This window comes from Myotis myotis, unplaced genomic scaffold (genome assembly GCF_014108235.1).
Source record: "Myotis myotis isolate mMyoMyo1 unplaced genomic scaffold, mMyoMyo1.p scaffold_m19_p_6, whole genome shotgun sequence".
Taxonomy (NCBI): Eukaryota; Metazoa; Chordata; class Mammalia; order Chiroptera; family Vespertilionidae; genus Myotis; species Myotis myotis.
The window spans coordinates 23117067-23130929 of NW_023416368.1; the positions used below are offsets into that span (position 1 = coordinate 23117067).

At 38.1% G+C, this 13863-nt stretch overlaps 1 long non-coding RNA gene across 1 annotated transcript; it reads right to left on the minus strand.

The window, feature by feature from the left end:
• Positions 1 to 2918: 2918 nt before the first annotated feature.
• On the minus strand, positions 2919 to 6506 carry LOC118657871. Its single transcript, XR_004968136.1, has 3 exons — positions 6424 to 6506; positions 5346 to 5392; positions 2919 to 2971 (listed from the first exon to the last, which is right to left on the minus strand). It is a non-coding gene; the product is annotated as an uncharacterized LOC118657871 (long non-coding RNA).
• Positions 6507 to 13863: the final 7357 nt, after the last annotated feature.

Genomic DNA, 13863 nt, shown 5'->3' on the forward strand with positions numbered 1-13863 from the left:
CCCTTTGATTTGCTGAATCTCATTTCATCCTCACAACACTGCTAGGGAGATGAGTCAATTATGTATTTTTCTCATTTTACAAACAGGTATCTAAGGTTACCTGGATAGGGACTGGAAAAGTCTAGGTTGCTAGTTAAGAACTTTTTCTTAAACATAAATTTTATTTCCCAGGACTGAATATCAGTTGTTTCATTACTCTTTGATGTTCTCAGAGAACCGTATTTTAAAATCACCAAATCATTTCAGGATTCCACAAGTCAGAAGTTATATCTTCATTTACACAGTCTTACAACAATAACCACTGTCCCGGTGGACTCCTTAGCAGCTGGTCAAACCTCAGGTCCTTCTCCCTCGAGCCCTCTTTCTGGGAACCACTATATTTACAGTTTGCAAAGTGATCTATTTAAAAGGAGTTTGTCTCAATGACAAGGACTTACTCGGAAAGGGAGTCATTATTTTCACAACAGGAAGTCCAGAGGTGGAGCAGTCTTCAAGGCTGTGACTCAATGGCACAGGTCGCATCATCCTCAGGCAGGGCCACAGCATTTCCTGGCATTGAGCCAGAGGAGGAAAGGATCATCTTCAGGCATCCTCGAAGGAGAGAGACACCTATCCCAGAAGCCCATGACCGACACCCCATTAGCTATCACTAGTTCAGGTTGTTCCTGAGCTAATCACTGACAAGGGGAATAGTGTTGGCCTCACATCAGTCAGACTCAGTGGGTCAAGTCAGCTTCTCCAGAGGCACTGGGCTCTCAGAGGAGATGGATAGAGAACAAAACCAGCCTTCAGTTAGGAGGAGAGGAGAATACTGAGTAGGGAAACAATATCCTCACTAGAGGCCAACACATGGGCATATCTGCAGTGTGTGAAGAGGACCCACATTAAAGAACTCTCCAGTGGAAGTCCTAAGATTAGAAGATAGGATCTTCTTTATAAATTTACTTGGAATTGAAGCCAATACCTGACATTTTAGACTGACAATATAATGATTATGTTTCCATGGTTTTTAACTTGAATGACAGAAAATGATCATTTGGAAAGGATGCAAGAATTACAATAATAGCTTATTATTTTCAGCAATTATTCACCAAGTTCACTCAGTGCGCAAGTGCTACATGCTGGGTAGTGTTCTAGACATGGATATCCAACATAAATTCATCAATGTATGTGTTAGGGGGGTGGAAACAGATGTGCAAATTACTATAATGTCACATGTTTCTTCCTATCATATGCAAAGTAGAATGGGAGGACTGTCTAACACATTAGGTCTAGGCTAAGAAATGGCTATGTACATATATGATGAGAAATAATGAATAAATATAATAAATGCATGCACACTTTCATCTTAGCAGCAGTAGAATGGAGAATCTTTATTGTTGACCTGTTATGTAAAAGTGACTTCTACACCCTAAGTATTATGAACATTATATTCCAGCTGAAAAGTGGAACTGCGTAGACATGGATAGATAAATAGCATGGGCTCGTTTCCCAAGTGAAGCTCTGACAACACCAGTGGGACTGACAGCTAGCTAACCATAAGCTATACTTACTGAAGACATGGCAGAGACCTCTCTGTAAAGAATAATCTGATCATGTAAAATGGAATCAAAGCTTAGATAGCATTATTATTATAACCCCTTGTATTAACTACATAGACATTTTACAAATACAATCTTATTTAATCCTCAGAAAGCACCTGAGATAGGTATTGTATTATTATTATTATTATTATTATTATTATTATTATTACAATTTTACAGATGAGGAAACTGAAACTCAGGAGAGTATGCAATTTGCCCCAGGTATATAACTAACGACAGAGGAAAGAACTGAGTCCAGATTCTTTTTGTCTCCAAAGCCTTTACTTTTAATGATTCAACTAGTGTTTTCAAAATGTGGTCCATGCTCTATCAACATCAAATCATCTGAGATATTTATTAAAAATGCAAACTCTTTAAGCTCCACCCAGACCCACCAAGTCAGGATCTCTGAGATGGATCCAAGATTGTGCATTTTGCCTGGCTGGTGTGGCTCAGTGGTTGAGTGTTGGCCCATGGAACAGGAGGTCACAGTTCAATTCCTGGTGAGGGCACATGCCAGTGAGTGACAGAGGCAAGACCCAGTGGAATACTCCTGTGTTACTCCATTACATGTGATGAATGCTTATGTCTTCTAGTCTTTGCTTCCTCAACACAGTGCTAGTATTACTATAGCTGCTGTGTGCTCTCGAGGGCAGTAAACTTAGCACAGGCCCTAGTGCAGGGCCAGGCAATATTTCTCAGTTTGGGACCTCCTGGTAGCTTATAAGAAGATTTAGTTGGTTTTAGGTAACGTTGAATCACAAATGAAAAAAATAATTCCCTTATCAATTTTTAAAATCTTTTTACTTCAAAGAAAAACTCTCAGGATGGTATTAATATACCCTTAGTACCTCCATTTTTAAGAACTTGAGAGTGGGCAGTTTTGTTTTGTTATTGTATTTTTATTCCCATGAACACCTTCTCGTTATGGCAAATGATATAAGTTTTCCAAATATGATAGTGATATGAATTTTCCTTTTACAATATTAAGTGAAAACATTAAGTGAATAATAGTACAGATAGTATGATTAAAATTCACAAACCTGCTATCAGAATGATTAAAGTATGGGGAACTGATAAAATGGTTCACACCACAGACTTTGAAGTCAAACACTCTTGAGTTTCCAACACCAACTTCTAGATGTATAAGATTTGAGGTAGCTTATATATGTTTCAGTGATTCACTTTTACCATTTGCAAAATGGATATGTTAGTAGTGCCTACCCCTGGCTTGTTGTGAGGATTAATAAAAGAGTCATGGGCAAGCTCTTTCCATAATGCTCATCAACAAGTGCTAACTGCCATTTTATATACATTGGCAGCACCAACGTTACCTTGGCTGAGGAATGTTGATATATTTTATCTTCTAAGGTCACAGATGATAAAATCTAGGGAATATTAAAAAAATCATTTTATGTTATGCACTTACAAGCATCTGAAATAAAAACCACAGGCATTCACACAATGCTACCATCTCTACACCCCAAAACCTGAAACTTAAATTTCCTCAAAAAGTATTTTTAACCTTTATGGTTTCAACCTTATGATTTGTGGTCTTTGATCATTTTTAAAAATATTTTTAAAAGCTTTCAGTAATCTCATACTAAAATTTAGTATACAGGCAAAAATATAAGTAGTATAAGCAGTACTCTGATGTTGTCACCAATATAAATCACAGATATTTTCACATCATATTACTTGAAATATTTATATTCTTCACTACTTAGAAATTATGGTAGTTATTAGCATATTAAAGAAGCAGATGCATTACTAGATCACCAATTTAATATTTTGATAACTGCATTTCAATATAATTGCTTTCCTTATAATCCTATTCATTTTATGTTATGCACTTACAAGCATCTGAGACAAAAAACCACAGGCATTCCCACACCTCAACAGGTGTCCATAGCACACACAAAAGGTGTAAGAACCCTGCTCTATGGCCTTGTAGGAAATAGCCCTGGAGTCTGTTTGCATACCTCTGGGAGATTTCCCATCTCCAGAGATAATCCTTACATTTCAGAGTCCAGGTGGGTTTTTAAAACCCAAACAAAACATTCAACTTGATGGATGCAGAAACAAACCACTGTGTTACTCCAAGTTTCCAAAAATTATAAACTAACTCTGATACATGCCTTGCAAAACTATCTGTGTTACCAGCCAAGGAAAATATTGACATAGGTGGCAGAATTTCCAAGATTTAAATCACCCAGTAAATAAAGGTAGCAGAATTTCATTGTTTTATACGCTACTCTGTCTACAGGCCACTTTCTTATTCACTAAGTCAGAAGTAATGCCTCACTTGTCCCGCTGAAAAAAAGCATCGACTTTTAATCATTTTAATCAATCCATCCCCTCTGCACAAAACAAATAGCTAATTAATAAATCAAAATTTCATTTTTTTATTTTTTCAGCAAATGTTTTTGTCTCTTCAGAATTAGGAGGCAGTTATCGAATCCGTGACATAAAGAAACAGAGAAGTTAGATGTGCAGGTCTAAGACATTCTTGCTCCCGATATCATGCATTCTCTACATGCAGAACTGAGAATTATGGGAGTGGTAGGAAGACAGAGGAAGAGAAAGGGATGGGACAGGGGAGAGTAAAGGAAGGCTGATTTACTAATTTTGTATCTAACAAAATGTTTCCATATAATTTCAGAATTAAGGTTTGAGCTCAGAAAAACTGGTTAAAAGGCTGTCTGTCCTCCATCCACCCATTTTCCTACAGAGCTGGCAGTATATCCTTTCTAATGGAAGGATAAAACCATGACACTTTCAGATATAATAGCTTTCAGAGCTTTTGGGATAAAGTTTGGACTTAGATGTCCATCTTGATCTGGCTACTGCTTACTTTAGATGTGCTAGGGCTGGTTCCTATTGGCCTTTTAGAGTCAAGTATTAAATATCCAGGAGTTTTTGCATGGCTTTGTGGCTCAGTGGTTGAGTGTCAACCTATGAACCAAGTCACACTTCAATTCCCAGTCAGGGCACATGCCCGGGTTGTGGGCTCGATCCCCAGTGTGGGAGGCAGCCAATCAATGATTCTCCCTCATCATTGATGTTTCTATTTCTCCCTCCCTCTCCCTTTCTTTCTGAAATCAATAAAAAAAATTTAAAAACAATTTTTTTAAATAATTAAGTATGCAGGAGTTTTATGAGGCAGTTGACAAACTGTTGGTAGCTTGAATTAGGCCATGGTGGGAATATTCACACCACAGAAATTGGCAGATGTTACAAAGAAAGGCTTTTTCTTTTTTTAAGAACAGATTTATCAACACATCACTGTTCCATACCACACATTATTTAATCACACCCTCTCTCTTCTTTTCAGCTATACTGAATTACTTTATTTTCTCCAGTAGGTTATGCTATTCCTTTGCCTAGAACACTATTTTCCTTCTCCTCTATCCCTGGCTCTATTCCTATGAATCTTTCAGTTTTTATATTACTTTCTTACAGACATTCATTGCACTCTAACCCTCACTTCTGAAAGTCTGGGTGAGATGTCCCACCTATGACCTCCCAAGGACACCATGTTTTACATTCCTGAGATGATACTGTCATTGCCCTATATTGGCCAGACTATGTTACTTAACTACAAGTGACTCAGTGGCAGAAGCTCCTCTTAATTCTTTATTTTAATCCCATGTGTCTGATATCTAGAAAAGGCTCAATATTCAATATATGAGAGAGATGAGTGATTAGAATTAAGAAGGATTCAGGGGACAAAATCCTTGAAAAATAGGACTTCTAACTTACCTACATGCGGAGGTAGAACACCAGAAATTGAGAAAATCATTATCAACCTAGAAAAAAAAAACTTATGAAAAAAAAAAAAGACAAAACCAGGGTCTTAAGAGAGAGAGTTGTCAGTGCCTTTATGGTTTTAGCCCAAGGATGACAAATACTTGTCCAAATGACATCATGACCCATTACCAAGGGCATGAGAAGCTTCCCAATCCGATCCCTCTGCCCTTTTCTACTGAGCCCATGTGGCTCCTTCATGCCAGGGACATTGTCATCAATCAAAGCTGACATTTAAATTGAAACTCATTTGACAACTCAAAGGAGGTCATGAGACACTATGATTACTACCTTCCTCCCAGAAGCCTTTCTGCCCTACTTTCAAGTGTCTCACCAACTTGCTCCCTTTTAGTGTCAGGTTTGAAACTAAGACAAGTGAAGAGGAGAAGGAAGAGGAAGTGAGGAAGCTGTGTGGGAGGGGAAACTTAAAAAGAGGAGGTTAGGGAGAGCCATCTGTAATCTGTTCTCACATTCCACCTCCTCCCCTTTCCTTTGAGTCTCTTCTTTCTCCTTGCTAATTCTCTCAGTGATTATTCTCCCATTTGCACATCTCATTCCCAGCTTCTGATTCTTTGTTTAGCCCTGCCTGTTCACTCCAGGGCAGCTTCTCATTTCTTCTCCATTCCCTTGTCTGACCTCTCCATCTCCCTTTCTCCTCTGACATCCTCTTTATTTCTCAACTTCTCTTTTTCTCTTACATTTCTTCCTGCCTTTTAACAGGTTCCATGATCTCCCTCTCTCTTAATTTTCTTTTTATTTCTTCTGTCTCATTTTTATCCCTCTTTCAACTAGTTTCCAGAAGAATTACTTTTATCTTAATCACTATTTTCTTCTTTCCCTGGCCATACTTTTACTTATCTTTCAAGTTTCACCTTCTATCCCACTTCCTACCTGACATCCATCTCCTAACTTTCAACTTCCAAAACGACAGAAAATAATTTCTATAGAGTACATTTTTTCCTAATAGACCTTTCAATTAAATATTGAAATATTTAATCTAAAGGCAATAGATTAAAAAAATCATATCACATACATAGTAATGTAAACTTGCAAATTATTTTCCAGCTGGCTTTTTACATCTTGCATGTCTTCTAAAGGAGAAACTTCATCAAATGTAATTATCTTTAAATTAAAACCTAAAAGAAATGCAAAAAGTATTCTTGTCATTTCTTGAGAGTTTCATACATACACATTGCCCAATGCATTACTCAAGTTCCAAAGCCTTTGCTTTTCCTATCTAACCCTACACTTAAAGATTTCTGAAGATATTTGATGGGAAACATTGCTTTCAAATGAGCACAGACTAGTTACAGCATTTACATATTTACTGCCCTTTGAATGCATACCGGATGTCTGTAGGTCTCAGATGCAAAAATCATGCATGACCTCCTAGAGGCCTGAGAGTGGCTTCCTTAATGAATGTCTATGCTTCATCTCTCATTAGCTTAGAAATATAAAAATGTAATGGTGTTTCCTAAAAAGTGGAACACAAAGATGCTGATTTCCAGTGCAAGTTAAGTGTCACCAGGAGGAAGAGGCAGCCATAGTCGAGGTGTTCTGTAGAGGGTGGGGAAGCTTCATTAACCTTGTTTTCAGCAGAGGCATGTGTTTCCTTTGAGTCTGTCATTCCAGAGGCTGACCAAATGTGAAAACAAGCTTAGAGCTAACAAAACAAAAATTCAGCAAATCTCTTAAGGAAAAGTTGACATCCTACAGAGAACTCCATTCCCATCAAAAACGAACTGCCAGCTATAAAAGATTAATAGGGAACATTAAGTTCAAATCCACTTCTTTATAAGGAGAAAGTTTAGTTATAATTAAGAATATGTGCTTTAGAGATAAACAGACCTGGGTTAAAACTGTCACTCTGAAACTCACTAACTGTGCACTAAGTTAATAACAGCACTTGCTTGTTGGGCTGCTAGGAGCATTAAATAGATGCAGCCCATAAAGTTATAGCAATATAAGAAAGGGTTAATCAATATTAAATACGAGTTCCACACAAGGAAAGGGAATTCCCTGAAGTTACATCCTTGGCTGAGAGCAGGGTTAAGACCAGACTACCAGAAAATTGATTTTGATGCCAATGGTCTTTTAAATTCACTGAGATCATAAAACTATGGTTCATGGGTCAAATCTGCCTGCTGTCTAGTTCTATAAATAAAGTTTTATTGGAAATAGCCACACTCATTCTTTTAAATATTGCCTACAGTTACTTTGGTGCCGAGATTACAGAACTGAGTAGCTCTAATCTGCAGAGCCAAAAATATTTATTAAAATTCCTTTACAAAAGGGTTTGCTGATGTGACTAGGACTAGACTTCAAGTCTAGATCTCTTAGGAAGATAGGAGTGAGTTTAGTGCAATCCTTCCTCTGCTCTTGGAAGTGTTAATCAAAAAGATAAAGATTTCCTGGTGAATCTGACCTTCCCAGGTCTTAGTTTGGTGGCGTAAACAAAAACAAAACTACTCTCATTGAAGGGAGGTAATCTGTTTCCTGTAATGAATATCCTTGGGATTCAGAAGGGTGTTCAGAGTAAAAATCTTTATTCATCCTAGCCTTCCAGTTTCACTTAAGTCTCAAATATCTTTCCCCCTTCTTGCTTTCCACCAACTTGAGGATCTCTAAATGCATACAGCATGGCTAGGCAGCCCCCTTCTCCCATGCTGCTATGTGTTTTCATCAGGGTCAAGGAATGCTGGTGCTAAATCTGTCCTTAGCCTCTTCTTTGCACAGGTGAAATAACTGATGTCCTGATAGTATCTGGCCATGGATTCCATGCACAATGCTTTTTGCATAAAAATGAAACTGTGCCCCATCTCCCATGATTTGCTTTATGTTGTTCAACTGTTTAGAGTTTCTGTGGTGGCAAATAAAGAACTGTATCCTTTATTAAATTATTTTTTAAACTGCTTTGCTGGGAGGAAGAAAATCAGTGCTGCCCAGCCAGGAAAGATAACTAACCACCTCATCCCAGTTCCTTAAAATATCAAAGTTATAGGTGTACTTTCTTACACAATTACTATCTAAGTACTCCTCTGAGATTGCCTTTTTGCCAAAAGATGAGAAGAGGTCTTAATGCACTGACAGGAAAAAGAGACCCCAGGAAACTTAGAAAAGCGAGAGAAAGGTGAGCCATGTAACCAACCATAAGTAGCAAAGTCTAAAGAGCTACTTGGAAAGGGTATAAAAATATATATTTGGAAGAAATTGTGAATTCATCTAGTAAAATATATGATCTATAAAGTGGGTAAATTATTTATTAAGGATGTCTTTTATTGAGGTTTTAAACTCCAGCCCCTCAACCACTGCCACCCCTGTCATTGACATAAGGCACTGTCATATTCTGCAGGCTGATTTCTTCATCTTTGATTCCCCAGTCAGTAGATAAACACAACCAACATATTCACATCTAATATCCATGTGGCTATAAATGTCATAGTGATGGGGTAATTGTTGACCATCCTTGTAGGAGATCATTGGAGGAGATGGATAGTGAGAAGTGAGGGGGGAAAGTGTGCCTTTGGTACTATTAGCTTTGTGGTTTACCTGGTCAAATACTACAAGTGCTGAGATTATTTTTGGTCACCAGACTTTCATTTGCATTACTATGTGGTCTGCTACAGAAACCACAGAGTAATAGATTTTCCCACCAGTTTAAAAATGCCTTGGCCAGTAAAATCTCACAGGCTGCCTTTTAAGCAATCAAATTAGTTTGTAAATCTTGTTGTTCAATATATAAAACATTTTAAATTAACCAAATTTTAAAATCCACTTTAAAATAGCCTCTGAAAATTATTTGATATCTTTTTAAAACTTAGTCAATTAAATACCATAAAGCTTTGAAAACTACATTTATAAACTTAACTTCCTTTTCAAATTGGTTGATTTAACAAATGAGTACTTTTTAAGTACTAATGATTTTTAAATAAATTTAGTAAAACTGACAAACTTATCCATCTTATATATTGCAATACTGATGTTAGGGGCAGAAATAGAATATTGGGGGCTAGCTATGGTTATGAGAAATATTAATCATGCTCTGTTAACCATGATTGCCTTGTGTTGGAAGAAAGGACATTCTAACCTGGTTGGCAGTTGTGTGCCCCCAGCCCCTGGAGCCAACCCTGGACCTGGGAGTCAACCTTGGAATATGGTCCATTCTCATTCAAGAACGCCTATTATCATGGAAAGATTAACAACCTTGTTGCCTAAACAATGAAGTCCCACTCTAGCCCACACTGCCTACTTACCCATGCCTATAATTCCTGCTTCCCCATGTAATCTTTGTCTTACTCTATAAAAGCAGCTGGCTTATGGGGAGCTGCAGAGCAGATTTTTGTGGATGACCTGATGCTCTCCCATATTGCTGACAGTACTGGAATAAATGCACATACTATATGATTCAACCCTGTCTTTGCATAATTGGCTCAAGTAGTGATAGGAAGCACGGACCAATTGATTGTCTGGTTACACTGTGACTACATAACAAGATCTCAACCTGAAGACATAAGTGTACATCAATTACTTGAATAACCATTTCAAATTTATTTAAAATTATTATCTTGTTGTGGCAGAATGCACAAGAGATTGATCAATCAGCACTCTGAAGGAAAGTTTATTGCAATACTGATGTTAGGGGCAGAGTTTAACCTTTATTTCGCAGATCTGCTAGTCCAGGGGAATTCCGGACCCAAAGCCTGAACTGAACTCGTGGGGAGGCTCTGATCTATATATCTCCTCCTGTTGAGGGCCCCTGAGGGTCCCCACAGCTCCGCCCAAGTCAGTCTTGGCTGTACCGTGGGGGCATGCTCCACAGCTCTCCCCAGGTCAGCTGTGGTGGGGCCCTGGGGCCCTGCAGCTCCACCCAAGTCAGTCGGAGTGGGGAAGTAAGACTACAGTTTTAACCAGGTACTGAACTAGGTTACAAGTCCCCCCCACCCCCCATTTTCCTTTTCATTCTCAATTAACTAAAGTTCCCTATTTATTATAAACATATAAAATTACATATATGCATAGCCCCTTCTTTCTTTGAAATATAATTGACATACCTTAAATATTAAAAAATATATAAATTCATAACTTTGGACATATATTTACATATGTGAAACTGTTATGGAATTGGCGTGAAAGAAGACAGGGAGGTTCAGGAAAGCCTTTATTCAAAGCAGTGCTGCTGGTTCAGGGGACTCAAAGATCTAGATCCTGAACAACTTAGACAATGAGATTTTCTCCTTATATATTTCTGAGTTTCTTTGTTTCCTAACTACCAAGTTTCTGTGGTGGACTTCCACAGCCCCGCCTCAAGTCAGTTAGATGGTTAATTTAGAATTTTAGATTGTATCTAATGTCCATCCTGGATGGCCCCAGTGACTTCCTTCAAGTTAAGCTGTTACATCCTTGTATATTGGAAGTATTTAGGTAAATAGGTCTTGCAAGACCAGATAATTAAGGAAGGGGCAGTGACTTCATTATAGGCTATCAGGAATGTGCATTAGGGACACTGATTAACTAGGTACAGAGTCTGGCTGCTAGTTTCCTACATTCTTTCACAAATGGAGTTAATTATCGGCTAGCAAGAGTGTGCAGTAGAAGGCAGGTTACTGGAACAAATTCAGATTATTAGTCCCCCCAAAATGTCTTATGCTCCCCATCAAAACCATCACCACAATCAACATAATGAACATGTCCATCACTTCCAAAGTTTTCCATGCCTCTTTTGTAAAGAATCCTCAAAAGTCAATAATAAGAACAGAATTTCAAGCCAAATTGAAAAATGGGCAAATGATTTTGTTAGCGTAAAAACATTCAAACCTGTAAAGAATTTTTCTGAGTTTATTTGAGCCAATCTGTAGACAATTACCAGGAAGCAGAATCTCAATGTGAGGAGGAAACTGGTCTTGCAAGGCATGTCAGGCCATAAAAACTGTGAACAATGCACTGCGGGGGGCGGGGGGGGGGGGGGTATCACTGGCCCCAGACAGATCATCGGATATGGCCTGGGGACCCCCAACACCTGGGGGCCTTCCTGTAAGCCCATGAAAGGGGGAGGAACCATATCTGCAAGACAAAGACCCCAGGAGGTTATAAAAAGTGAAGCCCTCTGCATGTTACTTCATTCTGATTTGGAAATTATTCCCAGAGTCCATTAGTGTTAATAAACAGGGTCCTTCCCTTTCTCTAGGAAGCGTGCTTGGTATTTCTTTGGTCTTCTGTAACAAATGTATTGGGATAATGCTACTGAGAATGGTGGTTTTTTACCTTGCTTTATACATTACAATTAAAGGAGATGTAAGTGGATTTCACCATGAAATTCATTGGTGATAGATTAAGGAAGCAGGAGAAAGCAAAGTGGGGAGACCTCTGGGATTGGATAAAAAGTAAAATGATAGACACATACTTCTTTTACTTAGGTGGTACAGGATAGTTACCAGTCAACAACTAACATACCAATAACAATGAAGGAATTTGTGGTCTCCATCTCAGAGCCCAGGTGCTTTTATTGTGCCCTGAGAGGTCCAGAAAAGGGAAGTTACAAGTTACCCAAACTTATCATGAGTTTGTTATCTTAGATGCAAAAAGAAAACAGGTTCAGTAAAGATCGAAGTGTATCTTTGCCAAGGAAGATACTGGCCTAGGACAGTGATGGTGAACCTTTTGAGCTCGGCTTGTCAGCATTTGGAAAAACCATAACTTAACTCTGGTGCCGTGTCACATATAGAATTTTTTTGATATTTGCAACCATAGTAAAACAAACACTTATATTTTTGATATTTATTTTATATATTAAAATGCCATTTAACAAAGAAAAATCAACCAAAAAAATGAGTTCGCATGTCACCTCTGACAGGTGTGTCATAGGTTCGCCATCACTGGCCTAGGATATGACTATCACTATAAACTGCTTTTCAATTAAAGGTTTTTAATTTCAGACCATCCTTTGTGGTTACCTTAGGTCTCTTGAGTTTGCAAGGCCGCTACATAGGCCTTCCCAGAGTCAGTCAAGTTAGCACGTGGCCCTTTTTCATTCACAATTTGAACAAATATTTGACCCCAAAACAAACAAATAACACATAAGCACATGAGAAGATGTTTGCCATCATTTGTAATTAGGGAAATGAAAAGCACAACCACAATTAGATATGATTATACACCTAATAGAAAGGCTATAATGAAAAAGACTGACCATACTGATGTTGAAGATTTGAAAGAACTCTCATTCAAAGTTGGTGGCACTGCAGAATGGAACAACCACTCTCAAAAATAATTTAGCAGTTTCTTTAAATAGTTAAGCATATACCTACTATTCAATCCAGCCATTTTGCTCCTAGATATAAACCCAGGAGAAATGAAAGCATACAGGCATATCTCACTTATTGTACTTCATACATACTGAGTTTTTACAAATTAAAAGTAAGAGCCTCCACCAGCAAAAAGATTATGATTTGCTGAAGGCTCAGATGATGGTTAGCATTTTTTAGCAATAAAGTATTTTTTAGTTATGGGATGTACATTGTTTAGTAAAATAATGCTATTGCACACTCAATAGACTACAGTGTAGTACAAGCATAACTTTTATATGCACTGGGAAACCTCCAAAATCTGTGATTCACTTTATCGTGATATTTGCTTTACTGTGGTGCTGTGGAATTGAACTTGCAATACCTCTGAGATATGTCTGTATTATTATATAAAGACTTGTATTGGAATGCTCAAAGCAGTTTTATTGGAATAGTCAAATAATGGAATCTATTCAAATGCCCATCAACAGGTGAATGGATAAAGACAAGTGTTATAGTCATACAATGGAATACTTAACTCAGTAATAAAAATAAATGAACTGATCATATATTCTACAACATGGGTAAATCTCAAAATAACCACACCAAGGGAAAGAAACTGGACAAAAGATCACATACTGTATGATCTTATGTAAAATTCAAGAAAATGCAAACTACTATACACAGGAATACCTCAGAGATATTGGGGGTTAGTCACTTAGTATGTTGCAGAATTTACCAGGCGACCAGAAAATACACAAGTACTGGAGACTCAGGAAAAACTCTTTATTTAAAGCAGTGCTGCTGGTTCAGGGAATTCGAAGATTCAAAGCCTGAACTCCTTCTACAATGATATTACTCCTTATATATATATTTCTAAATTCTTTTGTTTCCTTACTTCCAGGCTTTTGTGGCAGGCTTTCACAGACCTCCTGAGTCAGATACTTACATTGTATATAAATGCCTGGCCTGGGTGGCACCAGCGACCCCCCCCCCCGCCCCCACTCTGGCCAAGCTGCCAAATTACTGGCCTGTGGCCCCTGCAAACTGGGAGCACCAAGGAAAACAGACTATTAGACTATTGCCTAAGGAAGGGGCAGTGACTTAATTATAGGATAACTAGAGGCCCAATACACGAAGATTCGTGCAAGAATGGGCCTTCCTTCCCCTGGCTGCAGACACTACCTTTGCTC